The sequence below is a fragment of the Onychomys torridus genome, chromosome 7, assembly GCF_903995425.1.
Source record: "Onychomys torridus chromosome 7, mOncTor1.1, whole genome shotgun sequence".
Classification (NCBI taxonomy): Eukaryota; Metazoa; Chordata; class Mammalia; order Rodentia; family Cricetidae; genus Onychomys; species Onychomys torridus.
The window spans coordinates 80,078,495-80,097,412 of NC_050449.1; the positions used below are offsets into that span (position 1 = coordinate 80,078,495).

General features: G+C 42.1%; 1 protein-coding gene across 9 annotated transcripts in view; it reads right to left on the reverse strand.

Moving 5' to 3' along the window:
* Positions 1-18,918, reverse strand: part of Snap91 (synaptosome associated protein 91) — a 114,362-nt gene that overhangs the window by 86,503 nt on the left and 8,941 nt on the right. The window lies entirely within an intron of this gene.

Genomic DNA, 18,918 nt, shown 5'->3' on the forward strand with positions numbered 1-18,918 from the left:
CACAGAGCTTACATTCAAATGGAGAACACAGACAGACATAAGCAGTGTGATGGAAAATAAGGGATGGGTGGCTAAAAACAGGTAGATTTAGACAGAGGGTACTGTTCAAAGAAAGCCCTTCCCAATGAAATGACTATCAAAGGATCTAGATGCAGTTTAAAAAAAAAAAAAAAAAAAAAAAGCCAGGCATTTGGTGATCTTGGGAAGGAATGTTCCAGGCAAAAGAAACAGCAGATGCAAATGCCTTGTGGGGTCCAGATGAGCTGATAGGCTCAAGACTAAACAAGCTAGCCCCTATGGACAGAGAACAGTGACTATGGTAAAGAGGGGCAATAAAAACTGACCATGCTCTTGATAGCACAAGGAAGACCTGATACTTCATTCTGAGCATCTGGGGAAGGCTCAAGGTGCTTTTTGACCAGGGAGGTGACATGTTCCAGCCTACATTTCAAAGAGTCACTACAGTAAGTCTATCATGCACAGGCTGGGTGAAGGGAGTGGACCCACTGAGATGGGCATAGTTGAGGTGAGAGGTGAGGGTGAGCTTGCCTCTATGTGTAAGGGGACAGAGGCAATGGTAACACACGCCTTTAATCGTATCACTCAGAAGGCAGAGATCTTCCTGGATCTCTGTGAGTTTAAGGCCATTTTGGGAACAGAGCCAGGCATGGTGGTACATACATTTAGTTTAATCCCAGCACTAACGATAAAGGTCTGAAGGTCTCTACAGACAGACAGGAAGTGACAGAGATGGGCAGGAAGAGGAAGTGATGTAGCTAGATGGAGAGAGAAATGAGTTGGCAGAACAGAAAGGCATACAGGCATGGGTATACAGGAAGTAGGTCTCTTTGGAAGCTGTGGAGCTGGTGAGGTGAGATTAGCTGTGGCTTTTCCTATTCCTCTGATCTCTCAGGTTTTCACCCCAATATCTGGCTGCAGGTTTTTTTTTTAAATTATTATTAATAAGACTGTTTAGCAATTCAGTAATCTATAGTAAGTCCTCAATATAGTGGTTCCATTTGAAGGACCAGCAATAAGTGTTCCTTAAAGTGAGCATAGTCCAGAGCCAGGTAGGCATTAGGAGCTTCTCAAAGTTAACATGATGAATTACCAGCCAAGTATAATAGGGAACATGCTGTTCAGGATGCCTCTTGCATGCAGTTCTAAGACATAAGACTGTAGATGGCCAACAAGAGTGCCCAACTGCTTGTATAACTCAAAAACCAGGACTACATACACACCAGGGTTACCTTAGAGTGACAGGGAGTCAGGGCGGGGGTGGAGGGTGCCTAGGTGTCAAATACCATCTATGCCCAGGGGTCAAGAACGCTTTATAAAAAAAATATTTGTAAGTTTGACTTTCTGTTGTTTAGGATTTGAACCAGCTACTTGTGTCCCTAATAATGTAACCCTAAGCAAGTCATTGGGTTTCTTTACCCTCAAGTCATCATCTGTGAGGTGGAAATGATCAGTACATAGGCCAACCTACCACCAATTACATTTCTTTGATAGCTTACCCTCTTCCAGGTATTTTCTTACTTGTCATAGAATTTTAAGAACTCTGTTTTGGGCTAACACTTGGTAGGAGCGTAATTTCTAAGGACAAGCAAAAAGTACGCAGTACTGTAGATGAAGGAGATGGCCATGCAAATAGAACACCTGTGTTCAGAACAATCTGGACTCACAGGCCAGTCTCGAGATGGCCGGAGTGCTGGAAAGACGGCCACTGCTAATGTGGTTGCTAGGGAGATTCTAGAAGATACTGCACCTTTGGTTTCTGATTTCCTGTTACTGTCACAGGATCACCTAGGAATGTCTAGTCCTCACATGTGTCAGGTAAATTAACACAAGTTCTATTTACATGGCAGCCAGGGGGCGGGGGGGAGGTGTCATGGAAACTTGGGAGAAACATATGTTTTTTTAATCCGGGGTGGGGGGTGGAACCTGCTACCTATAAATTATCACACGAACAGTATTTTAGGGACCTTCTTTCAGGGAATAAATTGTCCCGATGACAAATTTACCATATCCTAGCACTAAGCAGCCTGTGTGTCCCTCATGCTCTAGTCTCAGCCCATCACTTCCTACACCATTCTCAGAGCAGAGCCAACTCCTCAGCTCTTTCTGCTCAGTCCTTCCTTGCAGAGCCCCTGGGGCCCTAAGGAAAAACTGTACTGTGTACATCGGACTCCAACAGCAGACACCCAGTATGGGTTCTTAGTTCCAGTCAGGATTCCCACCCACATGTGTGAAAATTATCCTTCCTAAAATTACACCGTAGTTAGAAACAGCAACTACAGCCACAGCATCTGGGATTCTCTCTCCATCCTCTCAGATCAAGATGGTACCTGCCATTTTTCACACCAAGAGTAAACATCACCCAGCACCCTCCACTCCTGCCCTTCCCCTAGGCAAAGGCTCTCACAGGTCTGCAGGACCTCACCTCTGGTCTTGCTCAAGCCCCACTGCCTCTATCCCTTACAGCCTCTTCTTCCCTTCTAGGGGAGCACATCCTCTCCTTACTTTCTGGAATATCACAGATACCACTTAGTTCTTAATAGATTGTTATTGTCTACTGAAGGATTTCAGTAAAGAAAGAAACATTATCTAGATGAAAGGACAAAAACATTTTGGTATCTTTTCTATGAATGATGTACTTCCTGGGCAAAAAAAACAAGGAAAGGAAAGACTGGAAAAGGATTTCATAGTTCTTTAGAAACACTGAAGAGAGCTCTATTTGGCCATGGCAGCACAAGCCTACAGACTCAGCCACAAAGGAGGTAGTAGGATCACAGTTCAAGGACGCCCTGCCTGTCTTAAAAAACGGAAAGTCATAAAAGGGCCGGGGAAACAGCTTAGATGTATAAAACGTGTCTAAAATATACAAGGCCTTAGGTTCAACCCCCCCCCCCCCAGTTTTGGAAATAAAGGAGGAAAAGGTAAAATGTTTTGGAGAGTTAAGATCATTTTTGATGAACAAATGTGGGAGAGTAAATAGTGGTCAGAAATGCAGAGATCGTATATAGCCAGGAGCCATTCCCTAAGGTCCCCTTTCCAGGCTCTGAGAACACATATCAGCCAAACTTCTACTCTCTTCTAACCAGCAGACAGAAACACAAATCAAGTTCCTAGTTCCACTACAGCTTGGGAAATTATGGAGGGTTGGTCTGATGTTTCCATTGGAATGCTGAATTCTCAATCTCAAGGCAAGGCAGCAATGATCAGTTTCTTAAATCCTCTATGTACTTTGGTACAATTATGATTAACACAGTCTCAGATAAGATAACTAGATATGCTGGCTAGTTTCTGTCAACTTGGCACAAACTAAAGTCACCTAGGAAGAAAGAACCTCAAGGGAGAAATAGCCTATATAAGATTGACCCTTTGGACATGTGGGAGACATTTTCTTGGTTAACAACTGATGTGGGAGGGCCCAGCCTTCTGTGGATGATACTATTCCTAAGCAGGTTGTCCTAGGTTGCATAAGAAAGCAAGTAGTGTTCCTCCATGGTTCCTGCTTCAGTTCCTGTCTCCGGTTCCTGCCTTTGTGTCCCTCCATGATGTACTGTAAAATACAAGGTAGATAAACCCTTTCCTCCCCAAGTTGGTTTTGGTGATGTTTTATCACAACAACAGAGAAACAAACTAAGACACTGGAGAACTTAGATATTAATCAGAACAATGCTATAGACAGTTTCAATCATAGAAGGACCAGGGCTGCTAAATTACTGCTTCTGTCTAGACAGCCCATCTTTGCCCACCACCATAGGGCCCTGTTTCTCAAGAGGCCAGATTCATAACCCAGTGACATAAATGACCGTTCTTCATGTGTCTATTCTATAAAGGGAAGGTTCTAAGAAGGAAACAAATGAGGGGGTAGCTCAGATTGACAGGGAGTAAAGAAAAACCCAAAGCAATGATCTGGGATGATAAGAGATAGAGCTGAAAGAAGAGAGAACCAAAGCATTTATTAGAAAATCACCTTTTCCAAAAGAAAATTCTTGGCCTTTTTGAAAGATGATACAACATCCACCAGTGGAGGCAGAGGCCAGGGACATGAGGGTGGCTGCATCTTAGAGTCCACAGCACTTAGACTACATGTACCTTTCAACAAGGGCAGGCTTAACTGTCACCTGTCCAATACACCAAGGAGTCTGATGACATGACCCTCCCAACAATGTCTATGAGCCTAGTTCTTCAACTGCTCTTCCCTTGAGTGTGACAGCCAGGAGCAGTTCCTAGAAGGCAACACAAAAGGACTCCTTCCTCACTGGGCTTTTTCTGTTAATAGGGATGTCACTTGCCAAACCAGTAGCCACTACTGAGCTAAGTCACTTTGCCCATGTCTGTGTCAAGCCCTTAGTCATAGAGATCCCCTGAAGCAAAGTCAAACTAATGTGAAAATGAAGGCAGCCCTGACCAGCCCCTCCTGTAACTCGGATGATCCTTGCCACAGGGAAGGGAGAACCAGACAGACTTTTATTCCAAAGCAAGGTGCTTTAAAGACCCGAGACCTTTATCTGTCTTCTGCCTGCTAATGATGACCAGCTCTTCGGGGGTTCTCCCAGTCCAGGGATGTATCCTCCTGACTTGGGCAGACCATGCCCTGGAGGATACCCTTGCCTAACAGTGTCTAAGGAATGAGCCAACACTATGCCTCCTCTGTCAATCACAGCTAGGTATAGGAGCCAGCTAGTTAATTCTAAGAGCTAAAGAACAAGAAGTTACTCCCAGAAAAGTCCCCCAAAGCTTTTCATTCTTTTTTCAAAATCTCATAGATGACTCCAAATATTTTCTTTTGGTATTCATCAGTCAGAGGTATTCAAGTAGATCACTATAATTTAGGGTCACAGCTTCTGAGGTGGTCTGTCTATCTTACAGGTAGCAACCTGTCCCAAAATAAGTAGGTCATCCTCAGTGACAAGTGCCTCAGGGTGTTTATATTGCTTACCAAAGCTACCTGTATCTTGGTAAAACCTGGCTGCAGAAAAAAACAAACAAACAAACAAACAAACAAAAAAACATTCTAGAGGGAAGTGATTTCTAAATTTAAAAAGCCACACAAAGTTATATATCACCTGTGTCCATTTATATATAATTTTTCAACAAGTTAAACTAAAGCAAATATAATCATGCTTCCCAGGTGGCTCCCACATTAAGCATAGATGATGCTTAATTTACTCAGTCATTAACAAGTCTTTGTAAAGACATCCCTTGCTGTTTCTTTATAGCTTTTAAGCATTTAAAAATGATTCAATTAAATATATTTATAAAACCTTCTGGGTAACATAGCTAATCTATGTCAAAGAGGAAGCTGGGTCTTTCACAATAAAGTCTAAACACATTTATGGCTGAAACAATCTTACTACAGCTCACATTTATCTGTGCCTAAATCTTTATCCTTACTGGCAATAGTACAGACAGCTCAAATATACAATTCCAAAGGAGCAAGCAATGCTTAAAAGTTTCAAACCTTCTGCCTGGACATTTCCTTCTGATTGGGTGACATTTGATCTTTCATCTTTATTTCCCTTGATTGAAATATGAGGTGGGAAAACTGGCGTCGTTATGTTCCATCAAGAAATCTAGTGATCAAACTCCTGTACACACAGTCCATGGCTAAGTGCCCTGTGCTAGCTTTGATGTCTACTTAACACAGGCTAGCATTATTGGAAAGGAAGGAGCCTTCACTGAGAAAATGCCTCCATGAGATGGGCTGTAGCAGGCCTATAGGGCATTTTCCTAATTAGTGACTGATATGAGAGGGCCCAGCCCATTGTGGGTGGGGCCACTGATGGGCTGGTAGTCCTGGGTTCTGTAAGAAAGCAGGCAGAGTAAGCAAGGGGAGCAAGCCAATAAGCAGCACACCTCCATGGCCTCTGCATGAGCTCCTGCCCTGTTTGAGTTCCTGTCCTGACTTACTTCAATAATGGAGTATGATGTGAAAATGTAAGCCAAATGACCTTCCCTTTCCAAGTTGTTTATGGTCATGGTGTTTCATCACAGCAACAGTAACTCGAAACTATGATATGCCCCTACCATGTTTAGCAGATTAACTGCCTCACAAATAGGATGCTCCAGGTTCTTCATCACTGTGCTATATTGTCCCCACACTTAATTCTTCTATGATTACTGTCAATTGTATACAACTTTGCAAGTACTTTCTCAAATTCTCTAGTATTAAGTCTTGAACAGTTTTCTTAGCACTGGTGCCACTGGATAGACCACCATGGGTGGTAACACCCTAGGCACCTAGTCCTGGAAGAAAGCAGGCTGAGCAAGCAGGTAAGCAGCACTCCTCCATGGTCTCTGCATCAACCCCTGCCCTAAATTACTCCAGTGATGGAGTGTGACTAGAGAGCTGTAACATGAAATAAACCCTTTCCTCCCAAGTTGCCTTTGATCACGGTCTTTATCCCAGTAACAGAAACAGAACAAAGACACACCACCCTTAGCTCTTGTCCCACCACGTCCAGCACTAATTCACCATGTACTGCATACTAAAGAATGCTCTTCCTGAGCAGCAAAATTCCCAACAAAGGGGGAAGATGGAATAAACCACCTTTTGATAGAACCAGAATAAAGGCCCCATTTTCTTCTTGGGGATACCTAAAATAGTTACTCCAACTCTTGGAGCTTGAGTCATTATTTCTTAAAAATCAGAAGCAGTTGAGTTGCACATTAGCACTAATTACAGTCATGAGAAAGCTGAGCTCCACTACCCCACCCGGGGAGAGAGAGAAAATCACGACAATTATTCTAAAGATTCTGTGCCTCCTTCTCAGAAGATAACCAACATGTGGCAGCAAGGGAGGCTGTGTGATGTTGGCAGAGAGCTTAGTTCTCTTTGGAGTTCCACATTCCCTTGCTGCTTTAAACCCTGTGCAGGGAAAAAAAAAAACCCAAAAACCAAAATCTGTCCCTTGATGTCTAAACAAGGCAAGAACTATGGCTGCATGTCACAGGGCCAACACTCATGCTTCAAGGCAAGTTATCACATAGGCCAGAACATACTTTATACCAATAGCCATGTGGCTGTGTCTTCAGAACACGGCTACTGGCCATGGAAAAACCCTTCCAAGCTACCCACAAATACAGAGGCCCCACACTAGGCCTAGGGTACAGGCCCCTTTCCACACTACAATGATGCTTCTAAATAGAGTTCGGAGTACTAGGCACAATGCCTACTGTGCGCTACATGGCGCAAGGAGAATCAAGGAATTCATAAACACTCTGAGTTTCCCTGTCAGGAAGCATCCACTTCATTGCTATTAAAAAGCAATGGTCCATCACAAAGAGGGTTCGTCCTCAATTTCAGCACATTAGCACTGCTGTGAGCTCTTCTCAATCCTACGGGGTCTGCTCTTTCTTCTCCTTTTCATCCACATTGACAACACATTTGCGAACATCTCCACGTCTTCAACTCCAGTCATACTTTCCAATTTCCCCACAGCCTCTCAACCCCAAGTGCCTGCTTCCGGCTGCCAAGGAAGTCCTACTGTGTGGATCCCTGCCCCTCAGCCCTCTCAGTATGTGACAAGATGCCAATGTTCCATCATCTCCAAAGAAAATCCCATCATCCTCATCTCTCAGTCAAGGTTCCACCTAATGAATTCAGTGTCTGTGTTTTCATCTCATCTTTTCCTTAGCTCTTTTGGCTGTAATGGGTTGCTCAAGTTACTCATTACACTCTTGCCTATGGGCCCTCCCACTCCTGCCTACAACAAGCCTGATGCTCCTTATACATTTCACTCACTGACAAAAGCCAAGCACTCTGAGCAGATATTCTTGAGTGTTTCCTGTGAACCAAGAAGGCACTCAGATGCCTAACCTTGCACTCCTTTCCATCCTACACACAACACTGAGTTCTTCTTAAGTGGTTTATCTTCAATGCTCAAGAAGAGACCCTCGGGGCAGGAGAGAAGGCTCAGTGGGTAACAGCACTGGCTGCTTTTCCAGAAGTCTTGGGTTTGATTCCCAGCACTCATACGGCAGTTCACAACTGCCTGTAATTCCAGTTCCAGGGGATCCAGTGCCCTCTTCTGGCCTCCATGAGGTCAGACACACAAGTGGTGCACAGTCATACATGAAGGCAAAACACCCATGTAAAAATAAATTCCAATTTTTTAAAAAAAGAAAAGAGAGACTCATTTAAAGCTCTGATAGAGCTTTCTGCTTTAAACTGTGGCTCATCAATCTTTGCTGACTAATTAATGAGTGAATTACCTAAATTTAAGGTTCAAGTCGGACCCTGTGTTCCTCAGGGATACAGTCACTTTCTTTTTATATTGCTGCTGTTTAAAGAAGCCCAGGTAATTTCAGGCACAATTCACACCAGTAGAGTTTGTCTAGAGTCACTGAATGTTTCAAAAGATACACCAAATCTACCAATCCCTATCTCAATTAGTAGAACACAACCAAACTTTGCTTTATTGCTGTTTCCCATGGGAGCACAAGTAAGAATGAAATGAAATGGTCAACTTTTAAAGAGTTCACTCAAAAGTAAATAATAAACGGTCACATTCTAAGCACTGGATATGCTAATTAACAGTGATGTGTTGTTGCTACTGACAGGCATGGATGTCTATTCTAAGTGTCATCCTTCAAGGACAAGTGATGCTTATTGGTTTGGCCTGTAGGGGGAATTTTCCTATGAAATGGTAACTCCTTACTAAGATATGCTCTTTTAAAAACTGGATTTAAAGGATAGATGCAATGCAAGTCTTAACACGGTGGGCTTAAATTCAGTGAGCCAGGCATTATGCACCCCTTACCCTTGCTGTGAACTCTGGGGCTTGTTGAGCTGATCCTGGTTTTTGGTGACTATTGTTAATGTGGTAGTGTGAGGTAATTAGGGTAATTGTGGTAAAATAACACCCATTTCAAATGAACCTACACTCACCAAGTGAGTTTAGTTGTTCTTGGGTAATAGCAAGACAATGCAAAAAACTGTTTCAAGAAAAAAGTACGCAGCAAATTATTACTCATTTTTCAGGGAATAATGCGCATGTCCTCATGGGAGCCATACATACTCAAAGCATGCCTGAAATTCAACTGAGATGGGAATTTCCAAACTGCATGGCCACCACTGTGCACTCATGACCTCAAGATGCTTACCTCTGTGATAATAGTATGATTTTCTTTCCTCGTATTTGCTTTAAAGATTATTTTCACATAGTTTCTTTTTTTTCCCTCTTCATCATAAGTGCATCTCAGCAGCAGGCTGCCCTACTTACCCATGCAGATCTTTGGAGGAAAGGGTGCTTATTGGGGGTCAAGGGGACAGTCAGTGCCACGGTAGAGGCATATCTGACTGTTTGGGACAGTAAGGGGCCAGTGTGACTGGAATCCACATGAGTTGGAGAAGCAAAGACCAGACCCTACTCATCACTGAAGGCCAAGATAAGGCCCCCCCAGTTTTGGTCAAAGGAATGGGTGAAATAACTCCATAGCAGCTATGCTGAGAACACACAGGTGGGATAGTTGGTATGGAAGAAGGACAAAAGCAGAGTCAGGTAACTGTTCGGGCAAACTTTAAAGAGACAGAGGTGGCCAGGCCTGTGACAGGAAGAGCCAACAAGTTTTCCTAACTAAAACATGTAATAGGAGAGAGAGCAAAGGGTCTAGAAAGGCATCAACACCTCTGCAGGAGGGTGGGCTACTGACTGAGGCAGGGATGACAGAGAAGGAATAAAGTATTAGTGTTTTGAGGCAGGAAAGATGAAGAGTTCTGTGGTTTCTATGCTTAAATTGTGAAATGTTGACACGTGTTTCTAAGGCCAATAATTCTGACCATGCTATGAGTTGACCTTGAAAATGTTAAGCAGTGTTGGCCTGCCTTTTACTTTCCCTGTGGCCACCAGCTCCAGGATCAGAATGCCCTTCCTAACCCAGTTCTCCATTCTGTTCATGGGCAGTGGCCTGGCTGGGACATACCAACGCTTGGTTGCCTCTCCTACTTATAGGACAAATTCCTCTTCTCGCTAACGTGCTAAGTCTACAGAACTTGTGTTCCTATTCTATAAATCTGACAATGGAACTCTTCAGATTAAAGCTCGAGCTCCTCCCAGCTTTACAAAACAATGAGACTGGCCTGTGACAAGTTTCTCAGAGCTTCAGCTGCTTCTCTCTCTTCTCATCATACATTAGACACACCAGAGCCAGGCATGCTTCCTCGCCCACCAAACTTCCATCTGCCCCTTAAGACCTAACCAAACATCCCACTAAAAAGCCTTTGTTAACTCCCATCAGACAAAACTGTCCACTCTCTCCTCATAATACATCAGTCACACCTCCACTGCTCCGTGAGGAATAAACGGTGACTGATTTGTCCATAAGCCTGTTCCATTGTCTCTCAGCAGATGATGCTGGGTCTTGTTTCCCAACAATGTCTCCTCAAGTGTTGGTTCAGAGCCTCCTCTGCTGACTGGCCCTTTGAGGATGTTCAGTGTTGACCAGAGGCAGTGAAGTCTGTGTTCCTAGATCTTCCATCTTCAAGTGTGATCCCATTAAGGACCAGAGTGGAGCTTACACTACCTCCCACCCCTCCTGCAACAAGAGACAAGGACATTTAGGACCACCCAAAGAAAGGGCATCTGATAGATGGCCTGCCAGGATAGACACGATCAGGGTCCTCTCAACCTTCTCTTTCTAGTGGAGTATTGAGTCCTAAAACATGAAACTGTGCAGTGCAGTTCTCCATATGCCAACAAATGCCTTAGAATAAAGACTTCATGTTTGACTGCTTACCAAATCATAGAACCATAAATGTTTTAAGAAAACCAAAGCCTAGTATAATATACTTTGGCCTCCAATAAAAATGTTAAACAAAATAATGATAGATGATCCTTATGACATTTTTCTTGTATTCAGTATGGCAACAAATGACAGACTGCTTTAAAAAAATACTAAACACAAAACAAGTCCTAAAATTGGAAACTTCAAAATAATTTAGAGATAAAAATTTTTGACAGCTTAAAGAGCACTCTCCAGGTAGGATAGGGCTCTTGATAATTTAAAACCTCTGCACAAATATCAGAGGAGAAAAGAATTAAGTCAGAGACAGTTAGAAGTCACTAAGCAATGCTTGACCTCACTCCTCAAATACTAAAGATGGCTGGGTATGGCAGCATATTTCTTTAATTCCAGCACTCAGGAGGGGAAAGACAGGTAAATCTCTATGAGTTCAAGACCAGCCTGATCTATAAAGCAAACCAGTTCCAGAGTACTCAGAGTTATACAGCAAGTCCCAATCTCAAAACAAAACAAAAGACCCATCACCACCACAACAAACAAATCAAATAAACAAAGGCCAAATAACAAGGACAAAAACCAACAAGGGCTATGATGCGCACACCATCAGTTCCTATCCACGTGGCATCTTTGTCCCCAGGTCTCCCATTCTTCCCTTGAGCGCCACCTCTTCCTTTCTTTTCTGTCTTATTCCAATTTCACATTTAGTACTCTACTTTTGGGGGATGGCAGAAAGTTTTATCTAGTTTCCTACCACTGATATCATTGACTTCTTTCAATTTCTCATTTACTTTATCCTTATTTTATATTTTAAACGATTTTAACTGATCTTCCTATTCTGCCCTGTCTCTGAACTCTGAATTAAACTCATCTTTGCAATTATTTTAATTATGAAAAATGCTCTCAAGTACACTCCTGAAACATGAGGATACAGGGGGAATCATAAATTGAGAATTTTCCTGCTGATTATAGCATAAAAACGGGATTTTGAGTATCTGAGGTATTTTTCCCAGAACTTCCTGATTCCTGCTGTGCCGACAGAATCTTCTCTGGGGGACAAAGAATGCCGGCATTCAGTGGACACTTTACTGAAGCTCCTCTCCCTCAGCACAACTCTGAGGGCCTTGCAGTCTTGGCTGTCTAACTCAAGAGACTAGACCTTCCTGTTTCAGACCTCAGAATTAGCGAGGAAGCACTTGTTACAAGGTTTGTAGGTCTAAGAGAACACTGTGCGGCTCAGTTGCACATTAATAATGAAGCACCTGAATCTACTCATGCAATAGAGCCATCAAATAACGGTTCTATCTGGTTGGTTGCAAACAGATAATGCCTCTCAGGAAAGAGATGACTACCCACCCTAAATCCCCATGCATCCTTATACGAGTAAGTTTCAAAATAGGTAGAGGTGAAAGGATCACTCCTCCCAGCAGGCAATGTCCATCCCATGCCCTTCTACCTCATCTCTTCTGCTGTATGTATAACTGTGTATAACTAGCAGCCCAGAAATAAGCATTAAACTATCATGGGGAAGATACAAACATTTAAGAACTTTCATGTAACATAAATATTATTTGTGCTGTAATATAATGCCATTGAAAGTAAGATAGCCAATATAGTATATGTGTGTCTGTAAATAAAATGAGTCGGACCACGATGGAAAGATTACTAATGTTCAATTTGTTCATGTTTTTTCAGCTCTAACATACTACTAATAATAATTTTGGGGCTTTTAACATTTAAAGTTTAACTAAAAACTAATAGTCTTAAGTCAAAGATGTTTGCCTTTTTTCACACTTTTAAATAGAGGATGACTACATGTAACAATGTAAAGAAACTTTAAGATAACAAAATGGGTGCTGGGAAAATGGCTCAGTAGTTAAAAGCACTTACTGCTTTTGCAGAAGACTGAGTTTGGTTTCCCAGCATCCATACCCGGCAGCTCACAAGCACCTATACCTCTAGCTCCAGGGGATCCAATGCCCTCTTCTGGCCTGCATGGGCACCTGCACACAAGTGCACATACCCACACAAAGGCATAAAAGTACACATAATTCAAAATTAAACTTAAAAATAACACAAAAAATATTTAAAAACTAGAAGAGCCCACAATTAAGATTACAACTTTGACCTCCCTAAAGTATATTACTCTTAGTCAATTAGTGTATCAGATTATCAATTTTTAACCATAACCATGCTTACTGATTGAAATAATTAATTTCTTTTTTCCCCAAATATTTATTTATTTATTATGTATACAGTGTTCTGCCTGCAGGCCAGAAGAGGGCACCATATCTCATTACAGATGGTGGGGAGCCACCATGTGGTTGCTGGGAATTGAACTCAGGACCTCTGGAAGAGCAGCCAGTGCTTTTAACCACTGAGCCATTTCTCCAGCCCAGAACTAGTTTCTTAAATGCACAATTTTAAGTGACTCAAGGATTTGACTAACAGCTTTCCAGAGCGTCTTCTACCCACGCAAGAAGCATTGGTGTCCTTCTCGTTGTTCATCTGCTCCACTGCTGTCTAATTTCTACCCAGTCTTAATTCGTCGATGCCCCAAATTGTCAATGTTGTTCAAGTGTTTTTCCCTGTATCTACATACAGCGTAACTGAGATTCATTGTAACTATTGATCATTTTAAAATTATTTTTCATTATTTGGTCAGCTAATTTTCCAAATATTTTTCAAGTCTTTCTTAACAGTAGTGTATCAGTCCTTAATTCAAAAATAGTAACTGAATGTCCCCCCCCCATTTTCTTTGTGTCTTTATAAATGGGCAATGATGTAAAAGGAGAACTCCGAACAATCAGCCCTAATAATAAGGCCACTTCATATTTTGCTCTTCACTCTTCCATGTGTCTTCAACATTTCAGTGGTTCTTAAATAATCAATCACTCTTTTGTTATGAACATATTTGAAAAGTGTAAAATAATATCTAAAAAACAAAAAAAAAGCAAGTCTAAAACCACACCACTGAGCCCTAGAAATCTACAGTAACAAAGCAAACTGCAATGCATATTCCGGTATTTGATTTCTAGAGATGATTTAAATTAAACATGCTTCATTTATAGCCTAATAATTAGTGCCAACTTATGTCACTGGCCCAAAACATATGAAACTACAATGGAGTCTTAATTGCCTTATTCTCCCTTTCATACAAAAAACAAAACAAAACCAACAAAAACCCCAAACCCTCATTTCTGAAGCAGATGCCTCAGAAAATCCCAGAGCAGCTGAAGCCGGGCAGTTCTTTAACAAATTCACTGCTGCTCGCTGTGCCTCAGCCTTTTCCTCTAGTGAGAATCCTGTGTAGCGTGATTTGGGGTGGTTTCTTGTCACTGGTTTTAGCTAACATATTCCTTCCATTGTCAACGTCACTCCATGATGCCTTGGAAAAGATAAGACTGAGACCTGCAAAAATTGAACCTCTCCGGCTCAGATCAGAGCCAGAAGGCAACAGAGTCAGGGTTAGCCTGGATCCTCTGATGACAGATCGGCACTCTTTCTACAGCTGTGTGCTTCATTCACGCCTCCCAATGTTGCTGAAGAGTGTGTTGAAATAAATGCCTTCATGCAAACCTACTGATGAGGAGTAAACGGGCTTGGGGCAGCCATCTGATTCTACACCCTTCATATTTCCCCCTCCCATTACCCAAAGACAGCCTTCATAGGGGTTTATCCCTGTCATGAAACAGCTACCGAACTGCCTTAAACAATCACGTGGGATCTTATCTGTTCCTGTTTTGTGTTATTACTCCTTACAACACTGGACAGGTAAGCAAGAGATGTCATGCAAAGGTGGGAAAAGAAACATGAGTCTTGCAATAGAATGTGTGAAGAAATCCTGACCTCTCTCCTCCCCAGCAGTGGTAGGCACTGGATGAGCCCTGTAACTTCCTAGGACCCTGTCCTCTCCTCTATGAGCCTGGGAAAGAACACTGATCTCAAAGGGTCTTCCTGGGAAGACCTCAGCTATGCTTCTATTTGCCATGCCCAGTCTGTGATCACATTAGCCCCACTCCACCTCTACAAAGCCTCTTTTTTTTCCTTCACCTAAGTTTTATGGGAAAAGAGAGATTGCCAGTGTATTTTACATTAAAATGTGAATTGAGATGAACTTTAAATTTAGGAGGAAATTATATCCATGTAGGTACCCAAGAAGAGGTTCAAAGAAAACATCTTGCATTGTTCACACTTTATGTAGAGTACTACCAGACTTGATCCCCGCAGAGAAAGCTTCCATTTTAAATGCAAGACTCAAAACAGCCACTTTTCTTTCTCAAAATAACTTTAATTGTCTCCATTAATGCTTAAAAGATAAAGTAAATAACTGTCGCCTGTAGCTATTGGACAGATTTAGAGAACAGTCTCTTCTGGGCCTGCCACTGATGACTTGCTTGTCACTAGCTTAAAATCACAAGGCCCCCAGCAGATGGGCCCTGGGCTCTGTACTGTCCACAATGACTGCAAACACTAGGCATCTTTGCAAATCCAGTGAATGGCTTGTGTTACATTTAGCATGGAAAAATGGCCCAGACTAGGGGTGCTACATTGGTTTCAGCTTACACGTCAACTGTGTTTGAGAGTGGAAATCCAAATCATTGCACACAGGTAAAAGTTTGAGGCCAAGCCAAGCTACACAGAAAAGAGCCCTAAGATCAATCTGTCATGTGTGCCAAAGACAGGGAATCAGTGCCTGGCCACTAGCTACTCATTTCCAGAATCATCTACCCTCCAAAAAGTACTCATTTCAGCCAGTTCACTGTGCATCTGAATAACCCTCATGCTGAGGGCAGTGAGAACTCCTGGGATCCCACAGGCATAAGAGAAGTATTTCCAATGCCTTTTCCATGGGCATGGTAGCATCAATGTCCTGTGTTCACAAGCTATTTCCTTCCGCTGCACTCATATCTAGACACCATCCTCTAACTTTGTGGAGGCCACTGCTTGAGCTCTTGCCAACGAAATAGACAGGAATGGTATCTAGGTCTAGTCCCATGTCTTGGAAATTTTTTTTCTGTTTTCCTCATTAGCTAGACTTCATTGGAGGACTCTAAAGCCCCAGGTAAGAGACTGAGAAGTGCCATCCAAAGCAGACCCCAAAGAGAGTCAGAAAGAAAATCTGCATCTGGCCCCTAACTCTTGGGACTGATCCCAAGAAGGTAGTTGAAGCTTGACAGTCCTGATGTGTTTATTAGATTTTTGTCAATGACACAAGCCAAGGATACCAGGGAAGAGGGAACTTCAGTTGAGCCTTCTCACTTCTGAAGACTCAGAGCAGCTCCGTGGGGACCCTTCCGTAGGCACACTCATGCTCATACAAGGGTTGAAGAAAACAGAACATTACATGTCAAACTACTTAAGAGGTCATAAGAACATGAACACAGAGCAACTCTGATGGGATAAGAGAAACAGAACACAACATAACTGCATTAAGTCATAGTCTATTGAATTACCTAGCTAGAGGCTGGAAGAGCTGCACACTCTTGATTCTAACCAGGATAATCATGAGTTGCAGCTGAGGTTCTCAGGAACCGGTCTCACCATCAGAATGAGGCTAACAAAGCAGTAACACGCTGGAGCAGTTGCTCAAGACAGTAAGAATGACCAGTATCAACACACAGAAAACGTGTGATTTCGCCTCTGGGACTCAACTGTCTTAACTGTAAAAACTGGGAGTCTGGGGATGCCTAAGGTTCTGTTCAACCTTGAAGGTCCTGTAGATGGTGTGCATCAGTTCAGAGGCCATGTTTTACACTATCTGACCTTTTACACTATCAGCCTCGAAGCAGCTGTCAGCTTAAGTTCCTAGGGCCTGCCTTCTCTGCAGGAGCTGCTCTCTGCTGAGCAGCAAGCAGCCTTTGTCTCCACCTCACCCATGTGAGTTCCTTTGATCCTTCAAGTCTGGCCTTAAACACCATTTCTACAATGCACCTCCACTGTGGTCTTTCTTTCCCTGCTATACCTTAATGCTTCTGGAATCACTGGTAATTAAGTCTTTCATTTTCTGTCTCCCCTACTAAGCTGCTAGATCTCTTGATGCCACAGGCTACATCTTATTCTCCATGGTATCCCTGCCTCCTGGAACAATTCCTGACATTTGGTAAATATTTATTAAATGAATAAATAATGATATTATGCTAAATAAATACTTAAATGCCTCAAGACTTAAATTAACTTCTAATTTCTCCAACTAGGTGGTTGAAAACCAAATAAATACTCTGACATTTATTGTTCTCTTTATGAAGGTAAGAAAAATATTAAGTTAAATTTGTCTCCTATTCCTCATTGCTTTTCTAAACCCTTCAAGTCACTCTTTTCTTTCTTTCTTTGTTTCCTTCCTTCTTTCTTTCTTTTCCTTTTGCATTACTGGTGATCAAACCCAGCACCTGATGTATACCAGCCACTGATGTGTGCCAAACATGGATACATGCCCGGTATGCACTGGACCACTGTGTTTCATCTCCATGCCCACCTTCCAAATCATGAGTGGGAATCGTGTTAATGAAAACTATTATTAAATAGAAAATGATATAATTTCAGAATAATCTGATTTTTTACTACTCTGAAATTATGGGTTTTTTTTGTTTTTTGAACTTTCCTTCCCATGTACAAAGTCTACATTCATAAATTTTAAGACAGTCACTGAAGAGTAATGCTCAGCCATAAGTGACTGACACAAAGAAAAGTATACATTTACACAGAGAGAATGCTGAAGAACTTCCTGTAACATTAATTCCTAATTATCAATCATGAAATACACCAAAGGAAGTACACATACACTTCAAATACACAGCCAAAAGAATGTAGACGTAATTAACATTTGATATTTTTCCAATTTATAAATCCTGACCATTAATTATATGTTTCTGGCCAAAGTTATGATTTCACTCAACCTTTTTTTTAAATTTTGGTCCTTGGTTCTTTGAGACAACATCTCTCTATGTAGCTTAGCGTGACCTTCTTGAACTCATTATCCTTCTGGCTTGGTCTCCAGAACACTTAGATTATAGGCACACACCACACCCATCTGCCAAAATGTAATTTTTACCATATCCCAAGAATGTAACTGCAAAGAGGCTAACAGGGACAATGAATTAACTATTTACATGAAGCAATATGACAGTTTTTTAAAATTGATTTTCTGAAGTATTCTGAAGTATTGAATTGCGTTTATGGTCTTTTAACCAATAAAGTTTAATTCATTGATCTTCTGAGAATTATTAGGTAAAAGCAAGATCTTTGTACAGAAAGTATGGGTGGGAAGGCCTAAAGCTGGGGAGAATGGAGTGTGTACCAAAAACAGTCATCCCGTTAATACTTAAATCCCCAAACTAGTTCTCACTCTGTGTCTGGTGTCAGAGGAGCTTGGAGGAAACTCCAATCAGAAGGAGAAGCCTCACAGAAGCTCATTGCAGTTCTGAGATGCACAGGAGCCGTCTCAGCCCTGAGCAGGCATGCCCAAGCTGGGTGTCAGAAACGATTTGAAAAATACAGACACAACATACGACTGAAAGTAATGCAGTGTGTGGTGATTTTAGTGAACTGGAGGGAGGGGCTGAGTAAGACAGGAGGAAAACAGGCGGGGCTCCTTCCTAGCATAGGGCTGGACTGTCAGGAAAACATAGCCATCCACTCCGATCTGGCTTCCTCATGGGGTTAGGAATGAATCCCCAGGACCAAATCACAAGAGGTCTCAGAAAACCATAAGACAGCAACACTGAAGAGAAGGAAAACACGTGTTGAATCTGAATGACCTACAGGCCTCGTGGGCAACATGTGACCAGTCCTCTGGGACTCAGATCAAAGACCCACATGTAAGGTGGGTTCCAATGAGGCTCTCTTAGTAAAATTAACATGCACAAAAAGAAGGTCCTTTAGCAAAGGGGAACAATAAAATGTGTCACATTAAGGCTACACTCAAGGCGGATGAGAGGAAAATCTCTGGGGCATTTGTAACCACAGCTTTCCCCTTCTCAAGTTGGTGATTAAAATTTATACTACAGACTAACACTCCAGTATCTCAGGTCCTGAGGGCCATATATATCTGATTTCACATTTTTTTCAGGTTTAGCAAAGGCCTGAGACACAACCACACACCAACACCCCAGTATAATCTCTTGAAAAGCATTGTAATAACATTTCTATAGTTGAACATATATACTT